The 16,850-nt window shown below is 36.9% G+C and overlaps 1 long non-coding RNA gene across 3 annotated transcripts in view; it reads left to right on the forward strand.

Moving 5' to 3' along the window:
* Positions 1-711: 711 nt before the first annotated feature.
* Positions 712-16,850, forward strand: part of LOC139827596 (uncharacterized) — a 75,504-nt gene continuing 59,365 nt past the window's right edge. For all 3 annotated transcript variants that reach the window (XR_011738411.1, XR_011738413.1, XR_011738412.1), the window contains exons 1-3: positions 712-793; positions 7,303-7,466; positions 8,129-8,226. This is a non-coding gene — a long non-coding RNA (uncharacterized lncRNA). The remainder of the gene's footprint in view (positions 794-7,302; positions 7,467-8,128; positions 8,227-16,850) is intronic.

The following is a 16,850-nucleotide window of genomic DNA, read 5'->3' on the forward strand; positions in this document are numbered from 1 at the left end:
TGTGATTAAATAGACACACATCACTTGCTGTGCCACTGTGTGAGCAACCCATGGTTCACCTTCACTGAATTAGTACCCGCTGAGCACTGCAAATATTTGAAATGTCAATCCATTTGATAATGTCAAAGAGGGCTGCAAATACCACAGAATGACACGAAGGAAACATTCAACACACCCAGTGGCATATATAATCTCTCTTTTCTTCAGGACAAAAATCATAGTTAAATAGAAACAGGAAACCATCATAAGAAGACATTAAGGTCAACAGATCCAATAACTTGAAGTAGGATGTGTTTCTGCAATTTATCACTTCAAAATTTTAAGCAAACCCATCTCCTCTCAGAGAGCTTAATTGTTCCACATTCATTCATTCTAGGAAATTATTTTCTGCTAGTAAAAATTGAGATGTTCACAGCGTAATGACCTATGTGTTTGACATGCGGATTCTGTTGCTTTAAACAAGGGTGGAAAGTAGAGCCTTGTTATGACGTCTTCATTATATTTTCCCACTCAAGAATCCTAAACCAGAGGGAAATATTTTATCTGAACAGAATACAATAATGAAACCATCTTTTCAGTCACAGAAGCTTGGATCAGCAAAGAAGCAGGTGAAAGCAGAAGAGATTAAGCTGACTAGTAGGTTGCACTTTGCCCTGTAGAAAGATTTGCTTTTACAAAAGACAGCAGAAAATAAGACATTAAACTTGTTGCTGGGAGTTGAATGAGAAACTTACCAACCTTAAGCATGTGCAACAAAGAACTGACATCTGGCAGAGGAGAGAACAGTCTTCCAGTGAGTTATAGCTGTGGTTTTTGTTTGTTTGTTTTTCTTCTGTGTGTGTGTGGGTGTGTGTATGTTAAACTTTTCTTGCTAAATTTCAGATTTCTAAACATTTCCCAAAGTTGTACAGGTTAATATGTAAGAAATTAAATATTAGTGATGCAGGGCAAGTTTCCTTTTTCATTGAAGAGTCATTCAATAACATAAAGGTTTAAAAAAAATTATAGAAAGTATAGTTAACATACTGACTGGCACAGCAGGCAAATACCTTGTGCCTTATTTGTGGCAGCTGAGAGTCAAGAGAAGATTTTCCCCTTTGTATGCTGATGAAGACTAATGATTTGCTGAGCACAAATACATCTGCATGTAATTAGACCAGTGGTACCTTAGCAATAGGAAGTTATAGTGAGACTTAATGTTTGTTTTATACCACTGTCCAATTATCTTGACATTCCAAAAGACAGCTACTTTTCCGTAGCTTAAAGGCAGGTGTCCAGTTAATCTAAAGAACTATTTTTAAATAAGACAAGAAAAATTACAAACTACAGTATACTCAGCAAGAACAACATTCATGAGCATAGGGCACCTTAATAAAGCTGCTTCTGAAGGCTTGGCTATCAGTTCCTCTTGGGTTTATCAGTCACTTCAACAGCTTAATTTTCAAGATTTTTTGCCTCATTACTCAGCAAGAAGATTTACATGATTGCTTCTGTCCATCTGTGACCCTCATTTACCCTAACAACCTTAAAGCCTACTAGTTTTCCTCACTGTCAAATTTAAGTGAGGCTTCACCTACAATTTATTACTTCCAAGCTCTGTATCAGTATGTGAGAGATTGCTTTATGTTGTCAGCATTATCTGTATTTTTTCCTGCTACCATATTTATAAAAAGATTTAAGATAAGTTACAACAGGTCTTAGTCTACTTAGCTAATATAATTAAAGTACAGGTTGCAAGATGTATTAGTGGCAAGTGGCAAGACTGATCAGCCTAAAAATCAGTCTTAATGCAGACAAGTAAACTCCAGTTAGTCTCTCAGACATACTAACTTTTGAGTCTGGGAATTTCACTCACTGCCTTGCCCGTTGTCTTTGTTAGTAACAAACAGGATGTTACTGCAAACACCCCAAGCAGCAAAAGTTATTACTTATTCTCCAGTTTCCTGTTCTGGAGAATTTAAAGACAAAGTTTCCTGTATTTTCTTAAAAATTAAACAACTCTATTGCTGTCTTACTTCCACTACTTTATTGGATCTTTAATGTCAAAACATGCAGATACACAAATACAAAGCCTGTTACACAGACTTCAGTGGCATTTAGTAAGAAATGCAACTGAAAAATTTGAGTCTCTTTCACCATTCTCTCAACATGTGTTTAATTAAACCTAAACTGTTGGTCACTGCTAAATAAGTGCTTCAAAAACAAGCTTATCAATTATTGCTCTTCCACCTGCTTTTCATCTGAAGCAGGAGGGCAGGAGGCTGCAGTCAAAAACAGGCAGGCTCTACAAATCCTTTGAGTTTTAATCACCTCTGTTGATTTTTCCTTTGATCATATTATTAGACAACAATGTCAGATATTCCTTTTCATGTATGCAGTTTATCTCAAATCTTTGTCTTCTTATTCCCTAATCAGGAAGGGACTAAAATTCTGATTAATGTCTCTATTACGCAGGCCTTCGTTAGCGTAATTCTTTCTTTGCCCATATCCCTCAGTCACCTTTGAAGTGATTCAGTTGCACAACTAAAGCTCAGAATATGAATATATTAAAACAATAGGGTGGTTTCAGTATAAGAACTTTCTCTCATCTGACTTCACGACATGCTTTATCCTGAGGCAGACTTTAAGTATCCTTGGATACTCTTCTCAAGTGGCATATAAAAATGTCCCTCCAGACATTTCTCAGATGAAAGCAGGGCAAAGTCCTTACTTGGTGCCTGATTAGCTAATTTCCTCTTCTTCCTCTTTTTTTTTCTCTCTAAACATGCACCAGCTTTTTTCTGTCATCAATAAAGCTGATACATGAACTGAAAATGGAGGAAAGCCTAATTAGAGGAATAGGCCTCTGGCTGATAATTAACTGTGGACCTTGATCCATTATACTGGGTTCTGGCTTTGAACAGTATCAATGTATTTATACTCATGAAATAAAGGTAGAGCTCCCCTGGTACGATGAGACCTACCAATGCTCCTGTGTTTATTTAAGTTTTTTTATTTTATTCACATGAGTGTTCGTTTTGCAGATATCTGAGTTGAATGTGTTCCATATGAATATACATATTTGATTATTGCTACACATCTTTCAATTTTTCCTTAGGATATACGGGGACAAGAAGGCAGGCTTACATGGGTATTCTTAGATACAGGAGTACTGGGATGCTTTAGAGTGTGCAATAGCAACCCAAACTAGTAATGTTCAAACAATGAGCCATTGCATTAATGCAAAAGATAGTCCTCATACAGTCAGCAAAAGTACAATAAGTAACAGGATTATGTCTGTTCAAAAACAAGAAATACGCAACAAGAGCTAAACTAGCACTGATGATCACTCCTTTGCTGCTCTCTGTCCCTGACAGAAAAGTTTCCACTTCGTTCCTCCTCATTGAAATAGAAGGTCTCAACGAGGACTCAGATGACCTTTATTTTTAATCAGGGGAAACAAACAAACAAACAACTCAGAGAGCAGCTGCTGCACATAATGACAGCACATGGCTCCCAAACATGAAGACTCTAGCTGGCTTTGTAGACCCTGGTAAATATACCCAGCAGAGCTCTGCAATAGCTAACCTGAATAATGGTATCTAGTAGAGCTCAGTGAATGTTGACTCGGCCTGACTTATATGCTATCAGTAAACTGCAACTGAACCCCCAGGATACAACTGGAGAGATGTGAAAATGTACAAAAATGAAGAAAAAACCTGTCTATTCCCTATCAATAGCATGAAATAATACAAGGTTATACAGTTCAACTGTCACTACTGAGGTTATTAATCTGCTAAAAAAAAAGATGGTATAATGAAGAAAAACACTTCAGTGAGAGGACAAGCAAATTTAGATTTATCAGTGAAGGGAATTACTAGATCTGCTCTGGGAGACAAGTAGCTGAGAGGAACAAGAAGAATTTCTTATACCATCCCTCTGCTGAACATGACCTTGAAAGTAGTTCTCATCCATTCTGGGACAAAAACCTAACTGGTGAGTGTAAAGACCTTCAGATTAATTTGTTATGCTGTGTCCTGTATTAGCCAGTCACAGCAACATAGTGAATCTTATCTGAGGGACAGCAAATAGGCAGTGAGCACCGGGCTGTGCAGCTGCAGTTTCAAGTGTGTGTTCATTCAGTTTTTTGGCAAGAATTCTCTTCCACCTCCACACTGCCATGCTCCGTGTTTTGTTAAGCCTCAGAGTACACCGGAGTTCCTATATAAATGCAACAACATATTAAACATCTATGTGGACTAATTCTTGGGAATGGCTCAGAAGCTAATTAAATAGAGAAACTGTCACTGAATAGAACAGGCTAGCATAGCAATAAGAAATGCCACACATGTCTGAAAAATCCTGTACCTGAGCTGCAAGCTCTTCTGATGCTGAGCTGTCATGGGCCAGTGCATTGGGAGGTGTTGCCACATTTAAGTCCAAAGTAGCACAGTACTGCTGCCTCTTTTGCTTCAACCTCAATGGCAAAGCCTGCAATGACTACCAAACTGCAATGGCAATGACTGCATAAACTGTGGCACAAGTTGGAAGCTGCTGTCTTAAAGGAAATTACTTTCACTTAGTTAATGACTGATATCATAGCCCTGCACAGGCAAAAACCCTCTGCTGGCAAGAGTTCTGCAAGAAGTGAGAGCCACTACATTAGAGGAAGCAGATAAATCCCTGGGGGTGAGGGAGACGCTGTCCAGTTCTCACTGATTTTTGCAAACGTTGGAAATGCTACGCTACCATATCAGTTTGGACAAGCATCGGGTGAACCATTGGTGTACTGGGATCCATTGTGCAGCAAAGGTAACCAAACCCAGCTACATGTTTCTTCTGTATACACTGAAATACACATAGCTGCAAGGACCAGAATGACCCTCGTTATCAAATACAGCACCCCCAGCGACAGCTAATCCAAGTGCTGCTTTTTGTGTAGGCTTCTTACACCACATTCTTTTAGCAACACTTCCATGGGAGGTGGCTTATAATGCTAATTCAGTTCTACTTTTTACTGTTTTGATGAACAATCACAGGCATTAGGTGAATATATGAATGGAAATTGAGACAAAGAATGAAATTAAATCAGTCACATCGTTTAAGAAGTCTCAACCACTTTTTGTTACCACCAGTAAATCACTTCATAATACCATATAGTAATGCAATTACTACCTATTAGAAAAGTGGTGTTTTCTCAAAGTCTAGCTGTAAACTTGCACAGACAATACAGTCTGGTGTGCAAGTTATACTGAGGATTTTATTTTATTTTATTTAGAAAAGACAAGTGCTCAAAAGTTTTAATGTACAGTCAAAAGGCATCTACAATACACAAATCTGTCAAAACTGGTCCCATGTGTATTTTTTCAATCTAATTGGGAAGGATCAGGGTGAAAAAGCAAAAATCTGTGTAGCTTCCTTATAGGTTATACAACCAAAAAAAAAATCATCTGCTCTTCAGTTCAGTCTGTTCTTTGAAGTTACTCCATACCACCCCATTCAAAGAAAGGAAGTGAAGAAAAAGAAAGATCTTGACTGTATACTTGAACTTGATCCTATAAAGAAGAATAGGAGCAATGTCCTCAAGTTAAATGAATCACACCTGTGGTCAAGAGTGAGAAGCAGGAAAGAACTCAGATGGTTTAACTGTGTAAACCTGTGGGTTTGGCAGCTTTATTGTTTCATCTAAGTGCCTTTAGCCGGAAAGTTATCAACCAAAAAATATTCTGCTGTTTATTTTATTGATAAAAAGAGAGATATAGATGACACACATATTAGCAGTTAAATACCAAATATGCAACATTCCCATTAGGTATGGTAATCTAATTTCATCAGCTTTAATAAGAAGTTAAGTACACAAATATAGGTAGGCCCTTGTTGCGTATTTTGCAAATGTTAATTACACAATTGTAGCAAAATTAGTTTTTGTGCAAAAGACAAGGAAGCATAGAAAGAACACTTTAATATGCTGAGGTGGTACATTAAAATGCTGAGTATAGTAATTTTGCTCAGTCTATGGCAGACCTGCGTCTCATGGCTTCATTTTTTCTGCACCAGACCTTTAAAGCAAAGAATAGACAAAAACGTGAAATGAGTATAAAATCTCAAGGGAAAAAGATGAAATGATTGTGGATGAACAACGTGTATCAAAATTTCTTACAGTATTCACTGCAGTATTTGTTCTAGATTTCCAGTGTTGAGCTGAAGTTTTGAATGGGTGTAAATAAAGACTTCTACAGCAGAAAATTGATCACCTTTCTGTTTAACTCCTCTGTATATAAACACTTCTGTGCAGCTGTATTGACTGCATGAGTGAGACTTTCTTGTTCCACTGTGTTTAGGAGAGCAACCATTATTAGAATGGATTAGTTTAAGTCAATAGCTTTAATAAAATACAAATTTTTCCCTAGGGTAGGAAAGTAGTCTGTTCTGTCTTATGCAGCTGATTTATTGCAAATAATGATAAAAAATGTGACCCATATCAGAAGTTAAACAATTATTCTTCCTCTATTCCAATGAACGAGTAAAATGGATATTTGCCAATATCACTTTCATGGCATGAGGAAGTAGGAAGTCTGCAGAATAGACCAGGAATGATCATTAGAAGCGGTTAACTGATGAGGACCCTGCAACATACTTCCAAGAAGGATGAAGTACCATAAAAAAGTGAGAAAAACTCCCACTGATTGAATAAGATCTGCAAGGACAGGAAAATAGCCAGAACAAAGCTATTATTTAATAAAGGGACTAGCACTTCTTTGTTTTATTTTTTTTTCCAAGTTGCTGTTTACTGAAGGTTGAACAAAGATTTCTAGAGGTTTTAAAAGTATTAATCCATTAATATATCCATCTGGTCAATGTTCTTAATGAAGAAAAAGAATTAATTTATTGAATCTATGAACTCAGTTTGAAAGTTATTGTAAAACTTTAGGTTTCCAGACATCTAGATGAGACTGCTAGTGTTCTAGCTGAGCATAACAAAGGTTTGGTGTCCAATAAAAGAAAAACAATTGTATTATCAGCATACGACATTGAAATTTTTTCACAATAAAATTTTAAAAAATAATGTGGTAAATGTGGCTTAAATGAAGGCTGAAGTCTGACACTGGCATATTCAGATCAGTAAATACAGTGAAATATTTGAAGAAGTTTGCAGTACGAGTGAGTATAGAGCCCATAGAAGCCAGAGGGGAACCTACATGACTAATTAGGCTATGTGTCCTATTTTTAAGTAGCCAGGGTTAGATAAAATAGACCACATTCATCACGAGACAGGTACCTAAAAATATACTATAACTCAAACAAAAACATCTTGTTTTGCAGGAATCAAGAGGCAATGCACTATGCCATCTGTTAACAAGAGGTCACCTTAGAAAATAACAATAATCCCCTTTTAATGTCAAGAGATTTATACAATGGTTCATCAGCCATCAATGCTCAGTATACTTCTATCAACAAGCGGGGAATGATATACTGAGATGGATCAGGTAAAGAATGGATAACAACATATTCAGACACCTAAAATATATTCGTTATAAGAGATTTGTTCTTCAGTTTTGAAAAGGGTCATTTAAAATGGAAAAGTTTTGGGGACAAAAGAAGTTGTTCTCATTAGGCAAAATTTGTAATTAGATATTATATGGAGCAAACCGAGCATTTGGGCATGCAGGCTTTTCAGGTCTGAAGCACAAAAAGTAAACTTCAAAGATAAATACAATTTGAGAACAAATTGGTTTAGATTTAATTAGATATTATATCATCAAGGCCATCTGAGAGAAAAGAGGGAAAAGGGGATCTTAACATGGGAGTGGGGGAGATAAGATAGCTATCTGTCAGAGCTGGAGAAAGAGACAGCTAAAATATAGGTTAGCCGCACACTGTGCATGCATGTGTGTGTTTGGGAAGGGGGAGGTTACGTATGTCCTAGAACCAGCATTCCTACTGAATCCATGATTTTTGCTTTCATAAAATTATGAACATAGTTCCGAAGTTCATCTTTGTAAGTTATTTTGTCAAAATTTAGACTGAATTAATCAATAAATTATTTATTTAGAAATATTTTTCCCCTACTGGTAGCTGGGTCATTCCATCCTTTATTGATAGTCTGTATGAGTTTATTCTGGTGCATAATGGTTGTTTATTTCCACAGGTATAATTTCAGTAGTGGTACTGAGTACACTGGATGAAATATAATATCCTTCAAGAAATGAAATACAGAATCTGAGGATTTTGATGGCTCTGCTGCAGGTAGTATTTTTGTGGTGGTTGTAGAGATCTTTGGCAAACTTAAATTATTACTAGAGGCACAACCTGGATTCTTTCAGTGCACATCAGACTCTGGAGAACTTGTTTCAAAAGATGAATTTAGTGACAATGTTGTTGGAAGAATTGATTTTCCAGTGCAGATTCTGGTGTGTGTCTAGGGGAGCAGCAGGAGTATGAGGATATGGGATTCTTCTTGTGCTGAATTAAAATCTAACATGGTTCTAAACAGTAAAATACCTTTAAAATATTAATCTAATTCTCTGGTGCAATGCTCCTCCTAGGTATGACCTTTTTTAGATTGTGGAGGTCTGTAACTCATGTGTTTCCCTCAGAGGAAATGTGATGTGACCTGGTTTGCTGGCTGTGCTTTGCAGCTTATTTTGGCTTGATGAAGACATTTGCTGGCTTTATAAGGATGAGGAGATAGACAGGTTGGGCTTTGAGTTTTCTGCATGTTGTAGCTTGTAAATTGCCACTTATTTGTGATGAGTGTGGTGTAGGGAAGTAACTTTGTCATCGTGGCATTACAAAAACAGTTTGATAAAGGGTCATTGGTTGTGTTTTGTAGATCAGTAGGACAGGCTGTTTCTGTGCTGGTCTTGGCTGGGATAGAGTTAATTTTCTTTACAGCAGCTAATATGAGGTTGTGTTTTGGATTTGTGCTGAAAGCAGCATTCATAACACAGGGATGTTTTAGTTACTGCTGAGCAGTGCTTATACTGAGTCAAGGCCTTTTCTGCTTGCCACACCACCCACCAGCAAGTAGGCTGGGGGTGCACAAGAAGTTTTGGAAGGGGACACAGCCAGGACAGATGACCCCAACTGACCAAAGCAGTATTCCACACCATATGACATCATGCTCAGTATAAATCTGGGAGAAGAAGGAAGTGGGGTACATTCAGAGTGATGACATGTCTTTCAAAGTAACTGTTACATGTGATAGAGCCTTGGTTTCCTGGAGATGACTGAACACCTACTTGCTGCTGTGGAGCAGTGAATTAATTCCTTGTTCTGCTTTACTTGTGTACTTGGCTTTTACTTTATTTATCAAACTGTCTTTATCTAAACCATGATTTTTCTCTACTTTTACCCTTCTGATTCTCTCTCCCATCCCACCAGGGGTGAGTGAGTGAGCAGCTGCATGGTGCTTAGTTACTGGTTGGCAGTAAACCATGTCACCTCCTAACCCAGATGAGAATAAGTCATATGTGTATTTTAAGTATCATATAGACCTGGCAATTGAACTATTTTAAATCTCTCCAAGGTGGCATATTAAAATGTTGGCCTAGTTTTGTGCCTGTTAGCTAGAGACCATGTTCATTATTGAAAGTAAAGCTGTTGGTAAAGATGAAAAGACTGATAATAATGACATCCTTGACTTTATACTATGAATATTGAACATTCAGGAAAGAGTATGTTGCACAAAGTTATTAGATATTAGTGGACAGAATGGCATGAAGGTGTTTCATAGCTGATGGAAGAAATCAATTGCATCTTAGAGAAATCTTGGAGTCAGGAAGACTAGGAATCTTAGACTTGGTTTCATGAATGTTTTTTCAGAGAAGTTTAGCTAAATATTATCACCTTGCCAGTGATTTTTTTTTTAGTGATCATATTTAAAAATCCTGCAGAGGACTGGGTTTTGTGATTTTTCTTGGAACTGAGATGTGTCTGCGAACTGAGACTGTACTGCATGCTTGACTTTTGAAATGTTGCTAGATTACCTCTCGCACTACTGGTGAGTTGGGTGCAGAATTGTTTCTTATAGTGTTTTCCCTACTTGATCTGCCAGATCATTTTCTTTGTAGTAACCAGTTCTATTCCTAAATTCATATTTTTTTGCAAATTCCTACTACTGTATGTTAACAGTACAGTGGCAAAGTTATCACCACTGTAAAACGTTCTTAAATTCTTTCTTTGCTTAATCTATTTTTAAAAAGCAATTAAGCAAGCATTTAACTTTATTAATCCTTCAGAAATATAATTCCAGGTATCTAAATTAGTTAAACATTGGACATACAGATAAATAGTGTAACATGAATTTCATTTAATATTTGCTAATATTTGAGAGACCTAATAGAAGGTTGTGCACATTTCATTTGAAAGATTTGGTCAAAGTAGAGACTTTATCAAAGCTGGGGGAACATTTGTATTTTGAACAGAAACAGTACCTCTCTGTGTAACAGTCATTGATCATGTTGATATACCCATCAATTCCTATGTCCTGTTCATAAGCAAACAAAGAAAAAAAAATCACTAATTTCTCAGTATTGTATACTGAGAAAGATTTACTTCTTGAACCTTGATGCAATTACTGGTGGCCCTGAGTCCTACCTCTTTACTTCTAGTTTACATGATTATCTACAAATCAATATGATTGTGTGACTCCAAAATCTAACTATCACCAAGAGTCATGATATCCAGATTGTCTTAAATTGGCAGTTATTGAAGTACCTATTTTTATTTTTTTTAAGTGGCCTATGTATTCACAAACTGAATGCATCACTCAGAAAAATCCTATATATATTTTTTTGTCTACAGCCAGGTTCAGACTGCCATTGACTTTAGTGGGCCTTGGACAAGGAAACTTCTTTATTGAATACCTGGCTTGCACGTGACTCATTTGTAAACTACTTACAACTAAGCATTTTCATTTTGTATTACCTTGTATGAACATCTTCAGAATTATCTCAATGCAGTACACTGATGCCCCAGGAATGGGTAAGGCTATAACATCTATTTGCTTTCATTTGTGAGTCTGAGAGATACTGGGGTCCTAGTTACATTGTGTGACTGAGCAATCGGACATGTTTCTGCTCCCATAAATCTGGATGGTCTCATCATTGCTGGGAGATAGCAGGCTTTAGCTGTAGAGTTTGAAACACAAAACCGGAGTTGAGTATTTAGAGCTGTCTCTTGGTAAAACTGAAGCAAACTTTTAGAACACCTCTTTGTCTACCTTTCATTTATTTTTTTCATTTCACATTTTCCTCTGTCTCAACTGAGGTTGCTTAATTGCTGTAGTATTTTTCACTGCATGTATTATCAGTCAGACTTTCTAAGGACCATGCAAACTGTAGATGGGCTCTTTTTGCAATGGCAGACATTAAACTTTTCCATTTTTTTCTTGGTTTTAATGTTTTTTTTCAGATTTTCTCTCATTTTTCTCTAAGACCCCACCATAATTTTTTTTTGTGAAGTCCACTGTATTGCTGCATCTGTGTTCTGCCATATCTTTATCCTGCCAGTCCAATTCAACACAGGCTCCCTGTTGAATCAGAAGACCTCTCATTCAGAGATTTGCTGTTCTCTCCTGACAACCTGGCAGTCAAAGCTTCCTCTTTGTGAATAACCCTATGCATTAGTTTAAATCTGGTAGATCCTTTCTGCCAGAGAGCCTTCAACAGCATAATGTGTCTATTTTCTCTCATCTGAGTCATCTGATTACTCTGTATGTCCTATTGCACTCACAAGCCTCAGCATGCTCTCCTGAAGTATCTTGGCTATAGACCTCATCTCCTGCAGGGAGAGGAATCACTATGTCCTCGTTTGCTGCATATCTTTATGTGGGCTTGAGTTTCAGTGATTGGGACACAGTTTGTACAAGAAGATATGTTTTTCACTTTCTTCTAGATGAGTCATCTTCACAATAAAAATAGAGCACAAATCCTAAACCATCTTAGGAGTGCAGAATAAAGTCATATCATTGACCACTCTGTGTTACTTATTAGTTCCCGAATACTTTCCTTCACATCTCTAAAGGTTTTCTCACCTTCCGCAAGATACTGCTGTACTTCCTGCCTATTTGGATCAGAATCTTTGGAGGACTCATGATCCATTTTTTTTAAAGGTACAAACTGGGCAAAGTAAGAAACAAATACTTTGCTTACATAATGAAAATTCAAAGTAACTGCCTCCCTAGTGATGAATTATATCCTTTCTGGTGCCGTGACTCAGTATGTAAGGATTCTTTTGTCTTTACATGAAGAATTAGCATGGAAATACTAGTTTATAATACTCTAAATGTTCTAGTCTGATGGACTAGGAGAAAGAAGGTAAAAGGCCATGTTTTTATTACAGAAAGCTGTTCTTCCTTCTTTAGTTCTTCCTTCCCATTTTGCAGTATCTCTCAATATACAACATTTTCTCACCAGCAAAACTCATATGTAGTTGCTGCTGTATGATACATTCTACAGTTATTATCAGTTTGTTTGGCTCCTCCATTTTTGGCTTACACCATGTCTGCTCAGTTTTATTATAACTTAAATCAATTAAATGACATCCTGTAATGTTCCTCTTCCATGCATTGCTTCTCTGTTCTTACCAGCTACACGATCTTTTAATGCTATTTTCTATTATCTGTTCAGTTCTTCTTGCACCATGTTTGTTACAGGACAACCTCCAAGCTAAGTCTCAAAATATGCAGAATTTTATTGTACTATAAGTACCAAACTTGCAGCTTTTCTTTCAACTGCATTTAGTAAACAAGCTGCAGCTTTCTGTCTTTGTTCATCACTTTTGCTGAAATTGTCTTAAAGTCTAGCTGATAACGAAGTAATCTGTAATTCTGTTCACTGTGCTTTCTTCCGATGTTGTCAATCAATTGCATCACAAAGTCTATTTCTTTTCCAGGGATAATTTACATTAAGAATAACATCCATCATCTTTTTTCTTCCAATTTGACTTATACCTGTTTATGTCCAGTCACTGTACTCTGTTCAGGTTGGGTTATACAATGCCAACTTCTAATCTAGTGCTTTATTAAAATCCTTATTATGACTGAATGATGTAGAACCTCTTCCAGAAAATGTGAATGATGAAGCAGCTATTAAATTCAGGCTTCAAAACCAAAAAATATTCATTTGTCCTTACTGAAAGACCTCACATTTTTTCTCTTCCTGATAATTATTCAATAACAGTGCCCATAGAAGCAGCTACAGGAAACTCTGAAGTGTACCCAGAGTTTGGTACTTATCTGAGCTGAACTTTCTGAGTACACATCATTGCTTAAGAGCTTCTATTTTAAGCTAAAAATTTTCAATGAAGCCTACCTAATAAGTGACTGACTAGAGTAGTCACAGGTGAGCATTTCTCATCAACTGAATGAGGAATCTACCCTATCTTATGTATGTCAGCAGAAAAGAAGTGGTTTCATTTGAGCTGTTGACTGCAGATCTTGTTTGGCACTCTTCTATTCATGCCATATATAGAACCCTTCCCTCAACCTTCACCAAAAAATAACCTACAAAAAGTTTCTAAATGGTTGCATGAAGAATGTGTATAACACATTTGGAAAAGCAGGAGAACTTCAGTGTTTTCTTTCACCTCTGCCAGCACATGAGGTAAAGCGGTCCAGAGATTTAGAGGCACAGCACGTATGTGCCCTGGCAGCCCTTGCAGTTGAAATTTCCACTCTGATCTCTCACTGTATGCTAAAGAGTCTTCCTGGATATTATTTTTTTACTAGAAGGCACACCTTCTTGAAGACTGTACCATTAGTTCCTTCTCTGGCCCCTGTACTGAACTATGGCTACACTCTGCAGCCTTTTCAATGAATGAATGAACGTGCCGGAGAACTGAGTATTTAAGACGTTTTATTCTCAGTTTACGGATTTACCACTGTGTTTGGTATGGAGTTTTTACTGTTATTGATTTAAGTAGCATTTACCTTAGGTTAAGGTAAAATCCAAATAACTCTTATTGCAGTGTCATGCTTACCAATCACATAAGTTATTGATGTTTTTGTAGGATGACAGAAAGTGAAAGAAATTTAATTAATCTACATGTGCTTCCTGTTAGATCAGAAGAGGTTTAATTCAGATCCAGATGCTGTTCTGCCCTGACAAGTCTATCTCTTAGGTCTTTCCTACCACAGGTCTTTCATCAGCATAATACTTCGTCTTAGTGGAATGTCTTAATTTTTAAGCCAATTTTTACTTTGAAGTACCCCAGAAGGTCAGGTAGATTTTAATTTTTCTGAGAACAGCCCTGTTTCCTCCTTGTTGAAATCATAGGCTGGCCATATATCTTCATCATAATAAAAATTATTTTATTTCCTTGAAGACACAATGTCTTCCTCTCAGATCAATATGTTGTCTCTTGGTACTGGAGAAAGGAGCGTAACTGTCATCTGGAATTTTGGTGACTCATGGGCAAGTTTTAGTATAAGAAATGTTGCACCAAATGTTGTGTTTTGTCACTTAATCATCTAGATGAGATAAACATATGTATCTTGCACCTTGATGGAGAGTAGATGCAATGGTTATTGGCCAACTGAAATATTGCAATTCACCCACCAATCAAAAGCCTCTTTATTCTAAACACAGTGTAGCTATGCTGAGTCGTTCCTCTCTTTTCCTTTCCATACAGTATAAAATCAGAGTATTCTAACAGAAAAGAACTAACAGTCTTCAAAGAAACAAATTATAAGAGTATTTCAAACAGATCAATGCTGAGCCCCAAATCCGGTTAATAATGTGTTTTGGTTTTTTTGGTGGTTTTGTTTGTTTGTTTGTGCGTTTTTGTTTGTTGGTTTGTTTTTTGTTTGTTTTTATTTTTATTTTTTTTTTTTTACTTTGCTTGCTTTGAATAAATACTTTTAGAAAGTGGAGGAGTATAATTTTTGTTTACCACTGAAGTTCTGGTGATTTTACATGGCTTAAGTTTCTCCAGCTATTAAGGCTATATCTTGACAATGATATATAATTTTGTTTGTAATATCAACCAGCAGCATAGATGATGTTTACAGATTATATCTGACTACTGTCCTAAATTCATAATGAAAAAATACGAAAAGAAGCATGAAAAATAGCAGCAGCACTTCAGTTTCCAATATAAATAGTCCAAGAAACAACATTTAGCCCTCCTTGACAAGGTATTATCAGCATGAAGTCTTGGCATAGATTTCTTCTCTTGTGTAATCAATATACAGTGCAGAACAATTATACTGGCTTACCCTGCAGAAAATCTTCATTAACATTTTTCAAAAACCTTTTGGACAAATTACCCCATTTGTAGCGTGCATCCATTTACTTCAATTTAATTTACTTGCACTGGTTGCTCCCTGTTTCTTGGCAAAATTAATAGTCACCATAGTTCAGTAGCTGTGTGCCCTCAACTAGTTATCACTGTGTTGTAGACAGAACTCAGGTTTCTGTGGTTTAATTTTTTTTCAGGATCCTTGAAATGGTTTCTTTCCTTCCATGTGTCTGCTGTCAAGTGTGTAAGCACAGCATTGCAGCTCCTGCTTGCACAATTTCTCCTTCCCCTTTCATTCCTCACAACAGAATGAGTCTTTTGTGGACTTAAGCTTCATTACTACCCAGCTTCATTGGGATATGATAGTATTCAAATCCCAGCTTTCTCCTCTGTAAGTGAAACAATACAGTTTGCTTGTTTGACACAGGCAACATGCTTCTCTGTCCAATGTGACTATTCTTCTTCTCAGGTGGGGCAATGCTGAATACCAGCATCACACAATTCCTCTTGTTAGCTCTTCTAATGAAGCACAGTTTAAAACGGACTGGGATAGCAGCTGCATGCTGCTGCTCTTCACTCACAGGGCTGGAGCCACATGGCCCAAAGAGTCAGGTTTGGGAGGGGAATCGCTGGCACAAAAAGGACAAACCAAGGTGGCTGCACAGAGCTCTTCATGAGGGCTGTGAGCAAGGATGTGCTGTTGGAACTTGCCCAGGACGAGTTACTGGGACTGGTTATTTTCCAAAGGGTGGTTTCTGTGAAAAACTGTGGTGTTGTTGCAATATTTGACCACTGACAAAAAAGCTGCCTATACATGCTACACAGATATCTTAACTATCCTCAAGAAAAGGGAAACGCTTGATATTTCTGTCTTTTTCCATGAAGAGACATACTGTGACTCTGGGCTAGATTTTATTAAGTTATTTTGTGACTATCAGGCCGTAGACTTTCTTAGGTCTTTGTTTGTTTATTAAGCACCCGTATCCTACCTATTCCTGGAAATGGAGTAAATATATATGTAAGAAGCAGCATTCTCTGTGCATACATACAGTCAGGAAACAATGTGAATTTATTAGGAACTGCTTATTGAGTGTGTTTGGATTCTGCATCAAACAGTCTCACCCAAAAATGATTAAAGAAGTTTTATTACCATTAAGCCTTCTAGACATTGTCTGTCCAAAAAAAAAAAAAAAACAAACAAACTATTTTACTGTGGGTTTGGGTTGTGTTTTTTTGAGTGTCTGGGTTGTTTTTTTGTCTGTTTGTTTGTTTTGTTTTGTTTTAAGATCTAATAGCCATTCCTGGCTGCAGCAGCTACCTAATAGGTAACGTGTGAATTAAATGCTCCACCAGCCTCTTTTAAAGTACAGACTTCACCTTAATGACTGATTGGTAGTGGTCTTGTAACATAATTATAATAATTTCAGCCCTTGAGAACAATCCTAACTAGCTTCAAATGATAAGAAGTAACACACTCAGTAGCTCCAAAGTCAGGAGACTATAGCTGGCTGATGCTTTTTCTCTCCCAATCAACTTCTTATGAAAGGTGCCATAAAAGTTTCATTGGTTAAAACTAGAAATGGACAGAACCAGTCTGAATTGTAGATACTAGACCAAATATTTCATGT

Source organism: Patagioenas fasciata, chromosome 3 (genome assembly GCF_037038585.1).
Source record: "Patagioenas fasciata isolate bPatFas1 chromosome 3, bPatFas1.hap1, whole genome shotgun sequence".
NCBI classification, from domain to species: domain Eukaryota; kingdom Metazoa; phylum Chordata; class Aves; order Columbiformes; family Columbidae; genus Patagioenas; species Patagioenas fasciata.